A 14914-nucleotide genomic window follows, 5' to 3' on the forward strand; every position below is an offset into this window, starting at 1 on the left:
TTCAATTGTACTTAGAAAGTAACTGTATGAGAAGGTCAAGTTGCCTGCTTAAAGATTGGGATGCTGGGTTTCAAATTACCTGTAAGATAGAGGTTGTATTAAAGACAACTAAGTGAATCTTCTGTAAAATCACCTGGAACAAGAAACACAAGCTTCCAAGAGACTAAACTGCTGTTATTTGTTTCAAACACAGAATTGGGATGCCTGTATTGAATGAAAGGCATAATCTCATCAGTTGATATTAGCACAGTGATGGCCCAAATTGGTTTACTCTATGCTTAAAATGAGGAATACAATTGCTGCAATTACCTTCTGGAAAATATTGACTACTCCCTGTCCCTAAAAGGAATGTCCTTTGAATGTGCATCTGAGTGAGAAGAAGGACTTGGATGCAGAAACACATGATGATGTCCATTCTCTAGGTGCCTTGACTATGTACTTCAGAATGGCAAGGGTGGTTGTGTTCTTAGTTTATTTACTGTGTCTATAATTTTGGGGGTTTTTTTCTACATGTTATAGCAGGAGTCACCACGTGGTCCTGGCCTCCTTATCTTACAACTATTTTTCTTCACTTGCCGAGCAAGTTTTAGTCTTTTGAAGAAATGACATACTGTGGTTGGTTTAGCTGAGTTAGGTTCTGTACAGCAAGCTTAGAATCATAGAAAATTAGGGTTGGGGTGGAATCTCAGGAGGTCACCTAGTCCAACCCCCTGCTCAAAGCAGAACCATTCCCAACTAGATTATCTCAGCCAAGACTTTTTCTAGATGGGTCTTAACTTTTAAGGATGGAGATACCACAACCTGTCTGGGTAGCCTGTTCCACTGCTTTACTAACCTCCTGGTGAGAGAGGTGTTTTTTTTTGTTTGTTTGTTTGTTTTTTTTGTTAATATCTAACCTAAACTTCCCTTGCTGCAACTTGAGATCATTGCTCCTTGTTCTATCTGCCACCACAGAGACTAGTTTAGCTCCATCCTCTTAACCACACTTCAGGTAGTTAAAGACTGCTATTAAATCCCCGCTCAGTCTTCTCTTCTCCAGACTAAATTTTCTAGAGTTTGCATGTCATCTTTATCTCTCCAATTAATTGGATCTTGAGGAAGAATTTGCTCCTTGAATTGGGCACAGCATGTGTTAGCTAATAACCTAGGATTCTGGACTAGCCTAGGGATTGGCATGACACTTCTTCATTCAATGAGTGACAGAAAGGCTTTTATTTACTACAAGTATTCAAAATCAAATGGGCCCAAACTAAAGCAAAGTCCAGGAATTAGCTATAAGGCAATGACTTCTCACCAAACAGGCAACAAGAGAGATGGTCTGTTTCTTCCAGCATCTTGAGATGGCTGGGGCGCAGCAGCAACTGATGTCAGAGAGATTTCTCACTCTTGAAGCACGTGCTGTTAGGTGTTTTCACTTCATTCTTATACCCTTAGTTCAGCATCTTCAAAGCATTCATTTAGTTGTATAAATCAAGACAGAGTCCAAGAAGTCATTGACAGGAAAATCCTGTTAATCAAACTGTTCATTATTGATTATCAGAAAGTTCCAATTTGAATGAATTACCTTCCTCTGTGACAAGAGGTTATCCATTTCTACTAAGTTTGGAATATACCAAGCAACTGATTAACAATGAAGAAAAACACAAGGTAGACAACATACTATATAACTAGGAGCCTGCTTAAAAGCATCATGAATATACAGTGATGTACTGTGGGTCTCTGGCATGAGGGGGCCAATGCTTGCATTTGCACCTCTCTTTCTCCCCCCAATCCTCCTCATAGCAGTACTTAGTCACGTCATGTGATGAGAACTCTGAAGGGCCTGGCCAGCGCCCAGGGGCCATGGCACCCTCCCTGCCCCGCTGTCAGTCTGCCACTGTGAATATAGTAAAATATATATACTGTATATTAAGCCTGGGTGAGTAGGCAGCTATTTGATCTGGCTTTGGATCCAGCCGCTTCGGATGCCAGCAATCCAGATTGAGGCATTGAAGCAGGAAACCAAAGATCCAGGCATAGGGTATAATGGGGAATCAATTAAATATCTATAACTTGGTTGTTTTCTGTCTGATTTGGATGAAACTAGCCTCTGCTGAGAGCATGAAGCCTGCCAAGTTTCAATAGGGAATTGGCTGAAGCTGCACGCTCCTGGTGCATGGTTGTCATGGGAGACTTCAGCTACCGTGACATCTTGTGGGAAGAGCACTTGGCCAAATCAGAGTGGTCACAAAGCTTTCTCTTGTGCATGGATGAGCTCTACTTGACACAAGAAGATGACAGGCCGAGGAGAGGTAAAGCGCTGCTCCACCTGGTACTGGCTATGGGGGACGACGTAATCAGTGACCTAACAATCAAAGGGAAGCTGGGTGACAGTGACCACAAACTGATCACTTTCACTATCTGCTGTAAAGTTGCCAAGTCAGCAGTAGAGAAGTCCTTGACTTCAGGAAAGCTGACTTTGACAAGCTCAGGAGGCTTGTAGGTGAGGCACTAAGGGACCACGACCCCAAGGGGAGGGGAGTCCAGGAAGAGTGGTTGCTCCTCAAGGGAGCGATCCTAGATGCACAAGCTAAGGCTATTCTGTCTCAGAGGAAAGGCAGCAAAAGGGCACAGCAGCCCCCTTGGCTTTGCAGTGAACTACTGGACTTCCTGCGTCTAAAAAGACAGATCTACAAAGGATGGAAGATGGGATCCACCTCCAAGAAGGAATATGCTGCGCTGGTCTGGACCTGCAGGGAGAAAGCCAGGAAAGCCAAGGCTGCGATGGAACTCCAGCTAGCTACAAGTATCAAGGACAATAAAAAGTCCTTTTTCAGATATGTGGGGAGCCAGTGGAAAAGCAAGGGCAACGCTGGACGCCTGCTAAACCAGATGGGACATCTGACAACCGATGCCCAGGAAAAAGCCAACTTGCCAAATGGGTACTTTGCATCAGTTTTTTCACCAGTCCCAAGGGGCGCCCCTGCCCGTTACAGGACAGGAACACCTGGGTGAGGATGATTCCTTACCCTCCATCAATACAGACCTCATGAAGGAGCACCTGGAGAGGCTGGACACCTTCAAGTCAGCTGGCCCTGACAGCTTACACCCCAGGGTGCTCAAGGAGTTGGCACGCATCGTAGCCCAGCCTCTGGCACGGATCTTTGAAAACTCCTGGCACTCTGGTGTAGTGCCTGAAGACTGAAAGAAGGCCAATGTGGTGCCTATCGTCAAGAAGGGGGGGAAAGTGGATCTGGCAGACTACAGGCCCATCAGCCTGATCTCTGTTCTGGGGAAGGTCTTAGAAAAGATTATCAAAGAGGCCATTCTTAACAGACTGGCCAATTGCAGCATCCTGAGGGATAGCCAGCATGGGTTTGTTACAGGTGGGTCTTGCTTGACCAATCTTATTTCCTTTTACGACCAGGTGGCCTATCACCTGGACAAGGGAGAGGAGATTGATGTTGTATATCCTGACTTCAAAAAAGCCTTTGATCTGGTATCCCATGATCACCTCTTGGCAAAACTGGCCAATTGTGGCCTTGGGTCCACCACAATCTGCTGGCTGGGAACTGGCTCTGTGCTCAGACCCAGAGGGTAGTAACTGATAGAAGTCAATCATCATGGTGCCCTGTGACCTGTGAGGTCCCCCAAGGCTCTGTCCTTGGACCCATATTGTTCAACATCTTCCTTCATTAATGATGTGGACATTGGAGTCAGAAGTGGACTGGCCAAGTTCACCGATGACACCAAACTTTGGGGCAAAGCATCTGCACCAGAAGGTAGGAGGGTGATCCAGGCTGATCTGGACAGGCTCAGCAAATGGGTGGATGAGAACCTGATGGTGTTTTACATTGAAAAATGCAAGGTTCTCCACCTTGGGAGGAAAATCCTGCAGCATCCTTATAAGCTCGGTTGGCTAGCACTATGGAAGAAAGACTTGGGGGTCATCATTGACCACAAGATGAACATGAGCCTGCATGCGAAGCTGCGGCTAGTAAAGCGACCAAAACACTGGCTTGCATCCATAGATGCTTCTCAAACAAATGTGGGGACGTCATTCTCCCCTTGTACTTGGCCTTGGTGAGGCTGCAGCTGGAGTACTGAGTCCAGTTTTGGGCTCCACAATTCAAAAAGGATGTGGAGAAGCTTGAGAGAGTCCAGAGAAGAGCCACACACATGATCAAAGGTCGGGAAAACAGACCTTACGACGACAGGCTGAGAGCCATGGGGCTCTTTAGCCTGGAAAAGTGCGGGCTCAGGGGTGATCTGATGGCCACCTATAAATTTATCAGGGGTGTTCCGCAGGATCTGCGGGAATGTTTGTTCACCAGAGCTCCCCAAGGGATGATGAGGTCGAACGGTCACAAACTACTGCCAGACTGTTTCAGGCTGGACATAAGGAAGAATTTCTTTACTGTCTGAGCCCCCAAGGTCTGGAACAGCCTGCCATCAGAGGTGGTTCAAGCACCTACATTGAACACCTTCAGGAGTAAATTGGATGCTTATCTTGCTGGGTTCCTATGACCCCAGCTGACTTCCTGCCCTTTGGGCAGGGGGCTGGACTTGATGATCTTCTGAGGTCCCTTCCAGCCCTACTGTTTATGAAATAATAATAATATAGCAGTATTAAAAAAAGACTCTAGGCTAATAAGATGAGCAGACACTCTCCAGAGCAGTGGTGAGTCTGGCCCTGCAGGCTGAATGAATAGATGACTGGTATGGAGCCAATTCCTGTACTGGATCCCTTGCAGGGTCATTGCTTGGACTGAGCCCTGCACTGCCTTAGCCCAACCCCATGTGCTGGGATCCAGCCCCCCATGCCTAATCTAGCACACGGGGGGGCGGGGCGCTATGCTATCTGGCCTGCCGAGCTCCCTTGTGGGTCTAGAAATTTGGCAGCAGGAGAGTGGCAATTAGCACTGCCACTGCTCCCCTACCACTCACTTCCTGGACCTGTGGGGACCCCAGTGGGCTGGATGATACTGGGCTGCAGGCCAGAGGTCAAGCACCTTTGCTCCACAGCAACGTTTGCCACCATCCTGGAGCTGCTTGGGCACTTCCTTACTCCTCCCCTTCCTCCAAGACCACAAGTATTGAAAGGCATTTCCGTGAAAACATGGAGGGAAAGCTTTGCTGTTGCTCAACCAGCTGTACACAGATGGTGGTCAAATACTATGGGTGTGTGTGTCTGTATAAAGCTTTTAGATTCTGGGCCAGATTCTGCCAATGCTGGATCATCTAGAACACTGCTCTAGTGGTGTGCAGGCAGTAGTAACCTTGCACTGTGGAGGTACCCTACCCCTTACACAGAAAAGATAACAGCCCTGCACCAACCTCCCTTATAGTGCATGTCACAGAAAGCCAGGAGGATGTGGCCAGAACACTACCCTATTCTTCACTAACATAGGAGCATGAAAAGGCTGTCACAGATCAATACCCTGGTACATCCTTTGGAACTTGGGGGGCTGGCACTGTGCTTAGGGCAGGACAAATATTTCAACAGAAAGGGAGCTGCCCTTCTAGATAGGGTGGTATACATAGCAGTATCCTAGCTGGAGTTTGGATGGAGTCACATGTGTAGCCTTGCTCTTTCTGCCATCTTTGCCAAAGGCCAATATACTCTTATATATACAGGGCCAGATCCTATTCCATTCGCTAGGTGTGAGCCCGTTCTACCCTGCTTGAGTTTTGGAAAACTACTAACCCAAAAGATGGATTCCTGCCTGCTGTTTTTTGTGACTTGATTGTAAGCCTAGGCATGTTTACATTTTTTCAGGAAATTCAGCAGGGTTCAGTAGGGTTGCACAGAATTAGCTAATTCCACTTAGGCAAGTAACAGATGGAATAGGACCTGGCCCATAATGTAGGTAGATAAATGAGGGTGTGAAATATTCCCACTTCCCTGTGCCAATAACTTCTCTTGCAATGAGCCGCTTGGGCCAACACTGTGTGCTACTTGCAAAAGGGGCCAAAGTGAATATCTGCCGCAGCTCCAAGGGCTTGCACTGTGTCTTGTAGGAGCGCTTGATCAAAGCCCATTGAAATCAAAGAAGAAAATCCCTCTGACTTCAATGAGCCATGGATCAAGTCCACAGCAAGCTCACTCCTCAGCAAACTTGTCACTAGCAAAGATCCTTGGCTGCATAAATATTTCTTAAGCACTCAGTTAAAATATTAAGTGAATAACTGCAGTGCACCTTTGTGCTGAATATAAATTCCAGACTCGGCAGTCAGCCCAGCTACATGCTGTAATATTTACTTTCCACCAGGCATTGGCCATACTGTCTCCCAGCCCCACTGACCTACAAATGCTGACTCCCACGATGTGAGGGACATTTGCCCACATTGGTATCATGATACATTGCCACCTGCTTTTCACATAACCTGGGTTTGCAAGTTCTAGCCAGATCTCTGATCCCTTATCACAAGACTACTCTTTGGATGGGATCTGGTAGCACAGGAGTAGGGAGCAGGAACTTCTACAGCGGCAGCAGAATCAGCTGTGATACCAGCCAGAATTTTCTTTTTGTTTCATTGTTGGGGCACCGTTGAATCAGGCTCCACAAACAAAAACACGAAGGGAAGCCCAACCCCAGAGAGTACACAATCAGGTATTTAGAGAATATGCACCAGGTGAACAAATGGAAAGACAAGGTAGTAGTCACAGTCACCTCAACACGCAGATGTACAGACCAGTAATTTTTCAAGTTTCATAGGAATTGTAAGGTATTTGGGGATGAAGTTATAATTTCAGCCTAGATTCTCAGAATTGGCTCCTTCCCTCATAATAGTCTTGCTTCTAGCAAATCTTAAACATACATTTTCTGGTTTTGTTCATGGGAATACTGTGAGTTACACAGATGATCTATTTAGTCCACTTCTTAGTACTAGACAGATCTGAGGAAGCTGTTTGATTGGTACAACAGAACTACTTATTTCTTCACCAAGGCTGGGCTTAAGGCCAAGAACATTTTATGGGGTTTGCATAAATCCATAATCATATTCATGAGCTTTTTTAGCTGGGGGAATCTCTCCCACTGGAAGTAGAAGCAAGGTAGGTAGCTTGTGTGACTGATACTTTACTTCTCCTGTTTGGCAACAGGATCATATTGTACTGTATTATGCTCTCCTGTATTGCTGTCATCCATCACTGCACTTGCAGAGGACCAAATTTCCAATGGGAATTTAGTGCCTAAATACCTTTAACTAATAAATAAAATAAAATAAATACAGTTGTGAGTACCTCATGTAATGCAGGAAGTGCTTACTTGTGGTCATATGCATTTTGCCCTCTTCTCAAGGGCAGTTTTGTGTGTACATGGGGATGTTTTTGCTTTGTTTGTTTTTAATACTAGGGTTTTTTAGGGGGATTTTTTTGTACCGGGTGGTGAAGCTTGTGATGGCCCTTAGTTCCCAAGGAAGTTTGTTGTGTGGCCATAGATTGGTCTCAAGGGAAGTTCTGTCTCTTGAACAAACACTGTTTATGTTTTAATGAATTCCATTGCAAAGAGAGAGAGTTGTCAACCCTGATCTTCATCTCAGAGTTTTAGGAAGTTTCTTAGCTTTATTGGGCCTGGTTCATTTAGCATCTTGAGAAGATGGATCAGGGCTAAAGTCTAAAAAGCAAGGCCAAATCAGGCAAAAAATCAAATCAAATGAAAAGAGCCTTTGAGAAACCACGTTTCATCTTTATGCAGTAAAGACCCTGGTCAAAAGTAGTGCTTGACAGATTTGTCTCAGTATAACAGAGAAAGACCTGTAAATCTCTTTCCGCTTTTTTAAACACAGAAATCAGAGAAGAGACAAGGAAAACCATGAACTGGCAATGCTTAGTCCAAATGCCAGGGTCTGTTGTATACTTGGCTGCTTCCTGAAATAGTTATTGCAGAAGAAACTTCTGCATGAATATTCTTATTCCAGAATGTGTCCAAACTTAGGTTGATCAAAATTACCAGTCTACAATAGCTATGCTGGTACACTTTTGAAGTGCAGGCAAGCCGAATTGAAAGAACCATGAAATCTTCTATGCAGTAGGAAAAGGAAGCTAAGCAAAAGCAGGAGTCTTAACACTCCTAGAATGTCTGGTAGAATAGAGGTTAGGGTTGAGAAGAACATAGCACAATTCTTCCTCAAGAAATGTGTCCAGACATCATGGCTTGAGAACTAGCTTTAAGGTACCTCTTTGCTCTGGGAGCCCTGAGGTCAGACGGTTCTGTCTGCCAAAGGTATGAAAAAGGTCCCTCTGCTCACACTGGATTTATACCTTATAACTATTTTCAGTGAAAAAATCGGCCCGCTTGCTGAATTATATTGGTAAAAAACCTGTGTGTATTAAGACTAAGTATCCAGGGGATAAGATCAGGCATATTCTTATTTAATAGCTACCTTAATCCCAACTAGGCTCAAGAGTGGAGATATGTGGAGGGAGTTTTGATTCTACTAGTGTAGATGCCCCTGCTCTCCCTTTATGAACCCTTGGACACCAAGGATGTGAAACTGTTCCAGTCCAAACTAATACCCAGTGGTCACATCTACACATGAAAGTAGTATGACACAAACTCCAGTGTTCTTTGTGCTGTATTCATTGCTCCCAGGTGCAGTGTTTGCACATGTACCCAGGACTGCAGCACATTGAGCCTGGGCGGTGCAGCCCTAGCTAGCCAGGGGCCCAGGGAGTCAGCCTGCCAGGCCAGAACTGCTTCACCCCAGTTCAGTGTGCTGCAGAGGGGCTGGGGTGCTACAGTGCAGGGTACAAGGGTGCTACATTGCAGTGCTAACCACCTGGCAGCCCACATGATGGCACTCTCATGCCCCAGCCAACTGCAGTCACATGTGCATTGTGGCAGAGTAAATAACTCCACCATAAAATAGCACTTGTGGTGGGCAGTACTATTCTATGGCTGAGTTAATTAATTTACTTTGGCCTAATAGCACCGCACATGTAGATGGTAAAGCTTTACTGCAGAGCTAATTAGGCAACCCTGCAGTAAGTGTCTCTGTAGATGTCCCCAGTGGGAGTCAAAGGGAGATGTGGTGACTTTTTTTTTGTGGATATAGGTTTCAGTGAAGTTTATATGTAAACCAAAATTGGCTGAATTGCAGGGGTGGTGATTAAACACAGGAAATTTGATCTCTGTCTGGATTGATTTAAGAAGCGGGAGAGAGGTGGCTAGCCATTTTTAGCCTGAAGGCAGGGTAGATGTTTCACCTTTAGGGTGGATCCAGATGAGCATGATTGTGCAGTATGTGGTGCTGCGAACATGTTTGTAGTGCCACGTATTGAACAGTCCAGAGTTCTCCGTGCTGCAAGGGTACGCTGTCTGAGCGTGCACTGCAGTCCCCTTCCCCCCCCGGCTTGGAGCTGTGCTGCAACTGCTGGCCAGGCTCTGTCGAGCAGGATTGAGGTGGCTGCAGCTCCAGGAGGCTCCCAGGGCCACAAGTAAGGCTGCTGGGGCCAACACAGTGCTGGTCCCAACCTCCCCTATGCCACCAGGGGCAACTTGCCATGTGCCAAAGCATGTGTGGCATTGGCATTCCCCAGGGACAAGAAGCGGCAGCGTAAGGTGTGCTGCCACTACTTGTCCCCAGAGAACCAAATGTTCGTGCACCTCTGGACATGCCCTTATAGGCTAACTAAATCAGACATGTACCGCACAAGCTTTTGGAAGCAGAGGGCTTACTTCATCAGATGCTATCATCTAATGAAGTAAGCCCTCTGCTTCCAAAAGCCTAAGATTTGGAGCCATTTCAAAATGATGTAGTATGACAACATTGTTGCATAATGATGTGCTTTTGTTTTTCTGCAGAAACAGAATGTTTAGGCCAGGCTTCTATTATTTTTAAACCTAGTTTATTTCAAATATCTGTTATAAAGTGATTTGTCAATTAATCAAATCGCCAACTATTACAGGCTGTTATGGACACACTGACTTTTCAACTCTTATTTTTCTTTCTGACCTTTATTTTTTCTTTTCCAACTGTTTTGTGCACCCAGGCATTGTAACCTCTGTACAAATATGCTGTCTTCTGTTTGAGGGTCCATACAAAGACAGCATCCAGTGCAAGTAGAGCTAGACAGAGTAGCCTCTGCTAACATTGTAGTCCAGCCAACTGCAATAGTTAGTACACAGAAACTAGTGTGATTGCATATTTTATCACACTGACATCAGTCAAAAAAGATCCAGCAAATACCCCATTTGAATCAGTGCCAGTCAGAATGAAGTAAATGACTCGTAACTTATAGTTACAAAAGTCAGTGTTTATGCTTCATAACTCTCTAAATAAAAACAACAAACAAAGATCAGGTACTGCAGCCCATCTTAATGAAGTGAACTTTGCACCCAGTTGTGATCAATCTGATGTTGATTTTTATGGTTCTTGATGGAGCTGTTATTAACAGTGACCAGACATCAATATGACTTCCAGAGATTATGCATCAAACAAGGTTAGGCCTTACTTCAGCAAACAGTTACAAAAAATATGCAGAAAGACTTGCTGACATATCATGGCCAGGGATCTTGAAGATGAGCCAAGGGTATCTATGACGACATAAGCAACATGTCTGTTACATTTGCTAATAAGACTAAGGTCTTTTTATAATTATCAAGAAACCTTTCTTTATAATTAGCAAGAAAACTTTATGCATAAGCACTTTAGACTGCCAGACAAGAGGATTATAACTACAGTTGGTGAAAGTAGGTTACCACCATGAAATCAGAACACATCAGTAAGTGAAAGCATGAACAAGTATTAATTATATACAAGGGTATTTCTGCAAATACAAGATGCCAAGCAGAGAGAAGGGCTTAAGTGTGCTGTTGTGCAGACTGTTTGTACCAAAGTAAGTCTTGGCAAGGTAGCAATTGAATTTGGCATAGGGAAGAATATCCAATTTATTAATATAAATAACATGTTAATATTACTTTGTCAAGAAAAAAACCTAGTGTGTTTGATGTATCAGATGCTAACCTATTACAATAAAGTCAGATTCATTGCAAAAATATCTTTTTTAAATCCATGGACATATGGAATATATTTGATGTCATGAGTAACTGATGAACAATGGGTTGTCATTGTTGAAGAACTTGCAAAGATCAAACAACTTGCTTACCTATGATTGCACCAGTGATGTTACAGTTCCTAATGTTGCCAGATTAGTAATATTTACTCATGAAAACATTGCATCCACTCAGGCTGCTCTAATACAGCATATTTACCTATCAGCCCTCCAAGCTAACTGCAGGGAGCAAATGTTGCCAAAATCATTACCAAGACTAAAGTCATGTGGATGGAGAAAGCTGGATGACAGTATGAACAGCTGTACCCAGCTTTGATCTGGGGGGCAGGGTAATGTGTCCTATTCTGGATGCCTAGATGACCTGGACAGACAGCAGCAGTCACCTATGTGGTTGTCCAAATCCCAAAACTGCCACTTACATACAGGCTGGCTTTCTATTTCTGGCCACATACTTAGCCATTTATGTACATAGGGCTTTGCATTCAGAAATAGTGAACCTGTTTGGAAGTAGCAATTTGTGGGTCTAGGTAATCCCATAAACCACCAAATCTGGTTGTCTAGGCATCCAGAAATGAATGCAATCCTATCCTTAGAGTAACTGATTAATGTAGTTGCAAAAAAAGCCCTAAGAAGTTATACATATATCAAAAGGCTGGTGTACACAGTGCCTTGGTTTACTAATGTCACTGATAAAGACACAGGATAAAGACCATTTGCAAAAGTCATGATGCAGTGTGCTATCCAGAACTTCATTTACCTACTGTAATTACTCCAGAAATGTGCATATTGGTTAAAGGCCTGTGGGGTCCCACAGGAGTCTGTCCTGGGCCCAGTGCTGTTCAACATGTTTTTTTAACCATTTGGATGTTGGTGTAGAAACTTCTTGAGCGAGTTTGTGGATGATAAAACTGGGAAGGATTGTAACATGATGGAGGATGGGAATGTAATTCAGAAAGATCTTGACAGATTGGAAAGCTGGGTTAGAACTAACAGGATGAAGTTCAATGTGGACAAATGCAAAGTGCTGCACCTTGGGAGGAATAATCAAAAACACAAATATAAAGTAGGTGACACCTGAATAGGTGGCAGCACTATGGAAAAGGATCTGGGTCATAGACTGAATATGAGTCTGTAATGTGTTGAAGCTGCACAAAAGGCAGATACAGTTTTGGGATGTATCAAAAGAAGCATTAGGGCCAGGCCATGGGAGGTGATAGTGTCTCTCTACTTGGCACTAGTTAGGACTCATTTGGAGTACTGTGTGCAGTTCTGGGTTGCACATTTTTAAAAGGATGTGAAGAAGTTAGAGAGGGTCCAGAAGCAGCCAACAAAGATAATCAAGTCATAAGAGGAGAGGCGGAAGGAAGTAGGCATGTTTACCTTGTCTTCAAATACTGGAAGGGCTGCCATAAAGAAGACGAAAAGTCCTTTTTCTCTCGCTGCAGAGGAGGATACAGACTTGAAGCTGTAGCAAAGCAAATTTAGATTGGCTATCTGGAAAAACTTCTTCACTGTTAAAATGCTGAGGCAGGAGAATAGAGTGCCTTGGAAAGCTGTGGGCTCTCCATTACTAGAGGTGCTGAAGAAGAGGTTGGAGAGCCACCAGTTGGGGATATTCTAGATCAGGGGTAGGCAACACCTGGCATGGATGCCAGAGCATGACACGTGAAGGCATTTTGCTTGGTGTGTGTACCTTGGGGTAGATGGTGGGGAAGGGGTTGGGGCTGGAGCTTTGATGCCACAACAAGGATCAGGGCCCTTGCAGCTCCCCTGGCATGCTGACATCTTACAAACTGAGGCTGGGTTTTTTTTGGCACTCTGCCCACAAATATTGCCAGCCCTTCTTTTAGGTGTTTTTATGCTTATGTTCTATTGTGGGTCTTTCCCATGTTTCTGGGCTTTGGTGGTTGCCCCGCCCTCTATTTCTGCCACACGTCAGGATGTTTTTAAGCCTCCCACAGAGGCACTGGGTGTTGGCTGCAGCAGCTGGCTGGGCTGTGCCAGTGCTCCTGCTGGGGTCCAAGCCAGAGGTTCCTGGCTGGAGGGTGTTGCCCCTCTGCTTGGGGTCTCAGACCCATCCTCATATTTGGGATCTGGAAGGAGTTTCACCCCGTGCTCAGACTGGCACAGGCTGCAGGGCTTTTGCCTTCCTCTGCAGGCAGGAGTGGATTGACCCTCTACCAGAGGTCTCAGGAGGGTATATTGACCTTTTATAGAAGCAGGAGGTCGGCTGCCCTACTTCACCTGTGGCAGGGGAGGGTGTTGGGTCTGTTGTGTCAGGGTTCACAGCAGATTGACCTAGAGCAGTGTTTCCCAACCTTTTCCAGCCCAAGGCCCACTTACATTAGTAACAACGTTCTGTAGCACACCTGTTAAGACATTCCCCATCCTCATACCTACTGTAGCTCATTGCCATGGCAGAAGTCCACGGCACACATGTTCATTTCTGACGGTACACTTTGTGCCGCAGCACACGGGTTGGGAAGCACTGACCTAGAGGGTAGGTTATGTACTGTATACCATGGTTTGGACAGGGCTCATCCTGCCTCAGGCCGCGAGTCGGGCTAGAGGTGACCTCTGGGGTCCCTTCCAGCCTGACTTCTACGATCCGATGACGACGATTCAGTGTCAGGACAGGTTTTGCTCTCAGAAAAGCGAGTGTCTGGCAAAACCTTCCTGGGTACCTCTGTCTGATCTACACGCCGCAACGCTCCCGCTCCTCCCGTAGGATCCGCTCTGTAGAGGCTGGTTTAGAACGGTGCCTGTGCGTGGGGGGGTAATACGTCACGGCATGCTGTGTGATGTCACCCGCCCTGGGCTCCGAACCTCCCCCGGCCGGGCAGGGCGGCCGCCGCCTCCGCTACTCAGCCGGGGCCCAGAGGGCGGGGAGGAGCCCGGAGCCGCAAAGCCCCGCCCCTTCCTGGAGAAAGCGCTTTTCCTTCTCTGCGCGGTGCAGGTGCGGCCGCTCGGACGGCCGCAAGGTAGGGATCCGGGATCCTGGTCCCCAGCCCCTGCCACCGCCGCCCTGCCGGAGGAGGGCGGGCCAGCAGTCCCCCCTCCGCCCCACGCCCGGGTGGGTCCGCTCCGCTCCCCTCCCCTCCCCTGCAGCAGTGCCTGGGCAGCCACCTTGGTCCCTCTCCTTGGCTGGGGGGCACCTTCTCCCCCTCCCTCTGGGGCAAGCTGGCAGGTCAAACCTAGCCGCTAAGCGGGAGCTTGTGGGGGGAGGCCAGGCCCTCTGGGGTACTAGGAGCCCCTTCCCACAGGGTGCCTCGCTCCTCTGGTTCTGGCTGAGCGGCTGCCAAGGCAGACAGATTGCAGTGTTTGTAGCTGGGAGCTTGCAGCTGGGCCCTTTTTCATGCTGGGATTATTGTTATTAGTATTAGCATTTTTATTTTTTTTTTCATTCTTTTCATAGGGGTGTGTAATTGTCCCTGACTTGGGCACTGGAAGGTGTATTGCATGCATTAAAAGTATTGCTCTTGTGAGTGCGCGGGGGGCTGTTGTGATACTCTGTCCTTGCCCCCAAGCACACATGCCCTTTTCAAAGGCCAGATAGAGCATGTCGCCTGCAGAGAGTTTCTATGGACTCCTCAAAGGGAGAGTTTTTCTTCCTGATGCCTGCTTAAGTCCAGCATGTGGGTTAAACAGGGAAGGAAAAACCAAGGAAAAAGGTAGACTTTATTCTGGAAGCTGTGATTTGACTCCATGGCAGAAGCACCCTGGAAACGCGCTCCCAGTTCCTGCAGTCTGGGCTGGAGGAACACCCACTGCAAAAACTTACACTTAAGGCCAGGGACATGGAAGAGAGGGGGAGGTTTTGCCTACCTACACTGCAAGCAAAGGGTGTAGTTTGGGTGGGGGGGGGGGCCAGGGTTTAATTTTAGTTAAATGAGGGGAAGGGGGGCAGTGTGGGGC

General features: G+C 46.3%; 1 protein-coding gene and 1 long non-coding RNA gene across 4 annotated transcripts in view; one reads left to right on the forward strand and one right to left on the reverse strand.

The window, feature by feature from the left end:
* Positions 1–665: 665 nt before the first annotated feature.
* LOC109303714 overlaps positions 666–14914 on the reverse strand; it is a 21146-nt gene continuing 6897 nt past the window's right edge. The window contains exons 2-3 of the long non-coding RNA XR_002099186.1: positions 11082–11083; positions 666–776 (exon numbers count right to left, since the gene is read on the reverse strand). This is a non-coding gene — a long non-coding RNA (uncharacterized LOC109303714). The remainder of the gene's footprint in view (positions 777–11081; positions 11084–14914) is intronic.
* The window catches only part of TMEM150C (transmembrane protein 150C), an 81015-nt gene continuing 79977 nt past the window's right edge, over positions 13877–14914 (forward strand). For 2 of the 3 annotated variants that reach the window (XM_019525907.1, XM_019525909.1), the window contains exon 1: positions 13882–13980. The gene's annotated coding sequence lies outside the window, so the exon portion shown is untranslated. Of the gene's footprint in view, positions 13981–14914 lie in introns of all 3 variants that reach the window. The other variant, XR_002099185.1, reaches the window with a different exon arrangement.

This window comes from Gavialis gangeticus, unplaced genomic scaffold (genome assembly GCF_001723915.1).
Source record: "Gavialis gangeticus isolate Ggan-Ray unplaced genomic scaffold, GavGan_comp1, whole genome shotgun sequence".
Lineage (NCBI taxonomy): Eukaryota > Metazoa > Chordata > Crocodylia > Gavialidae > Gavialis > Gavialis gangeticus.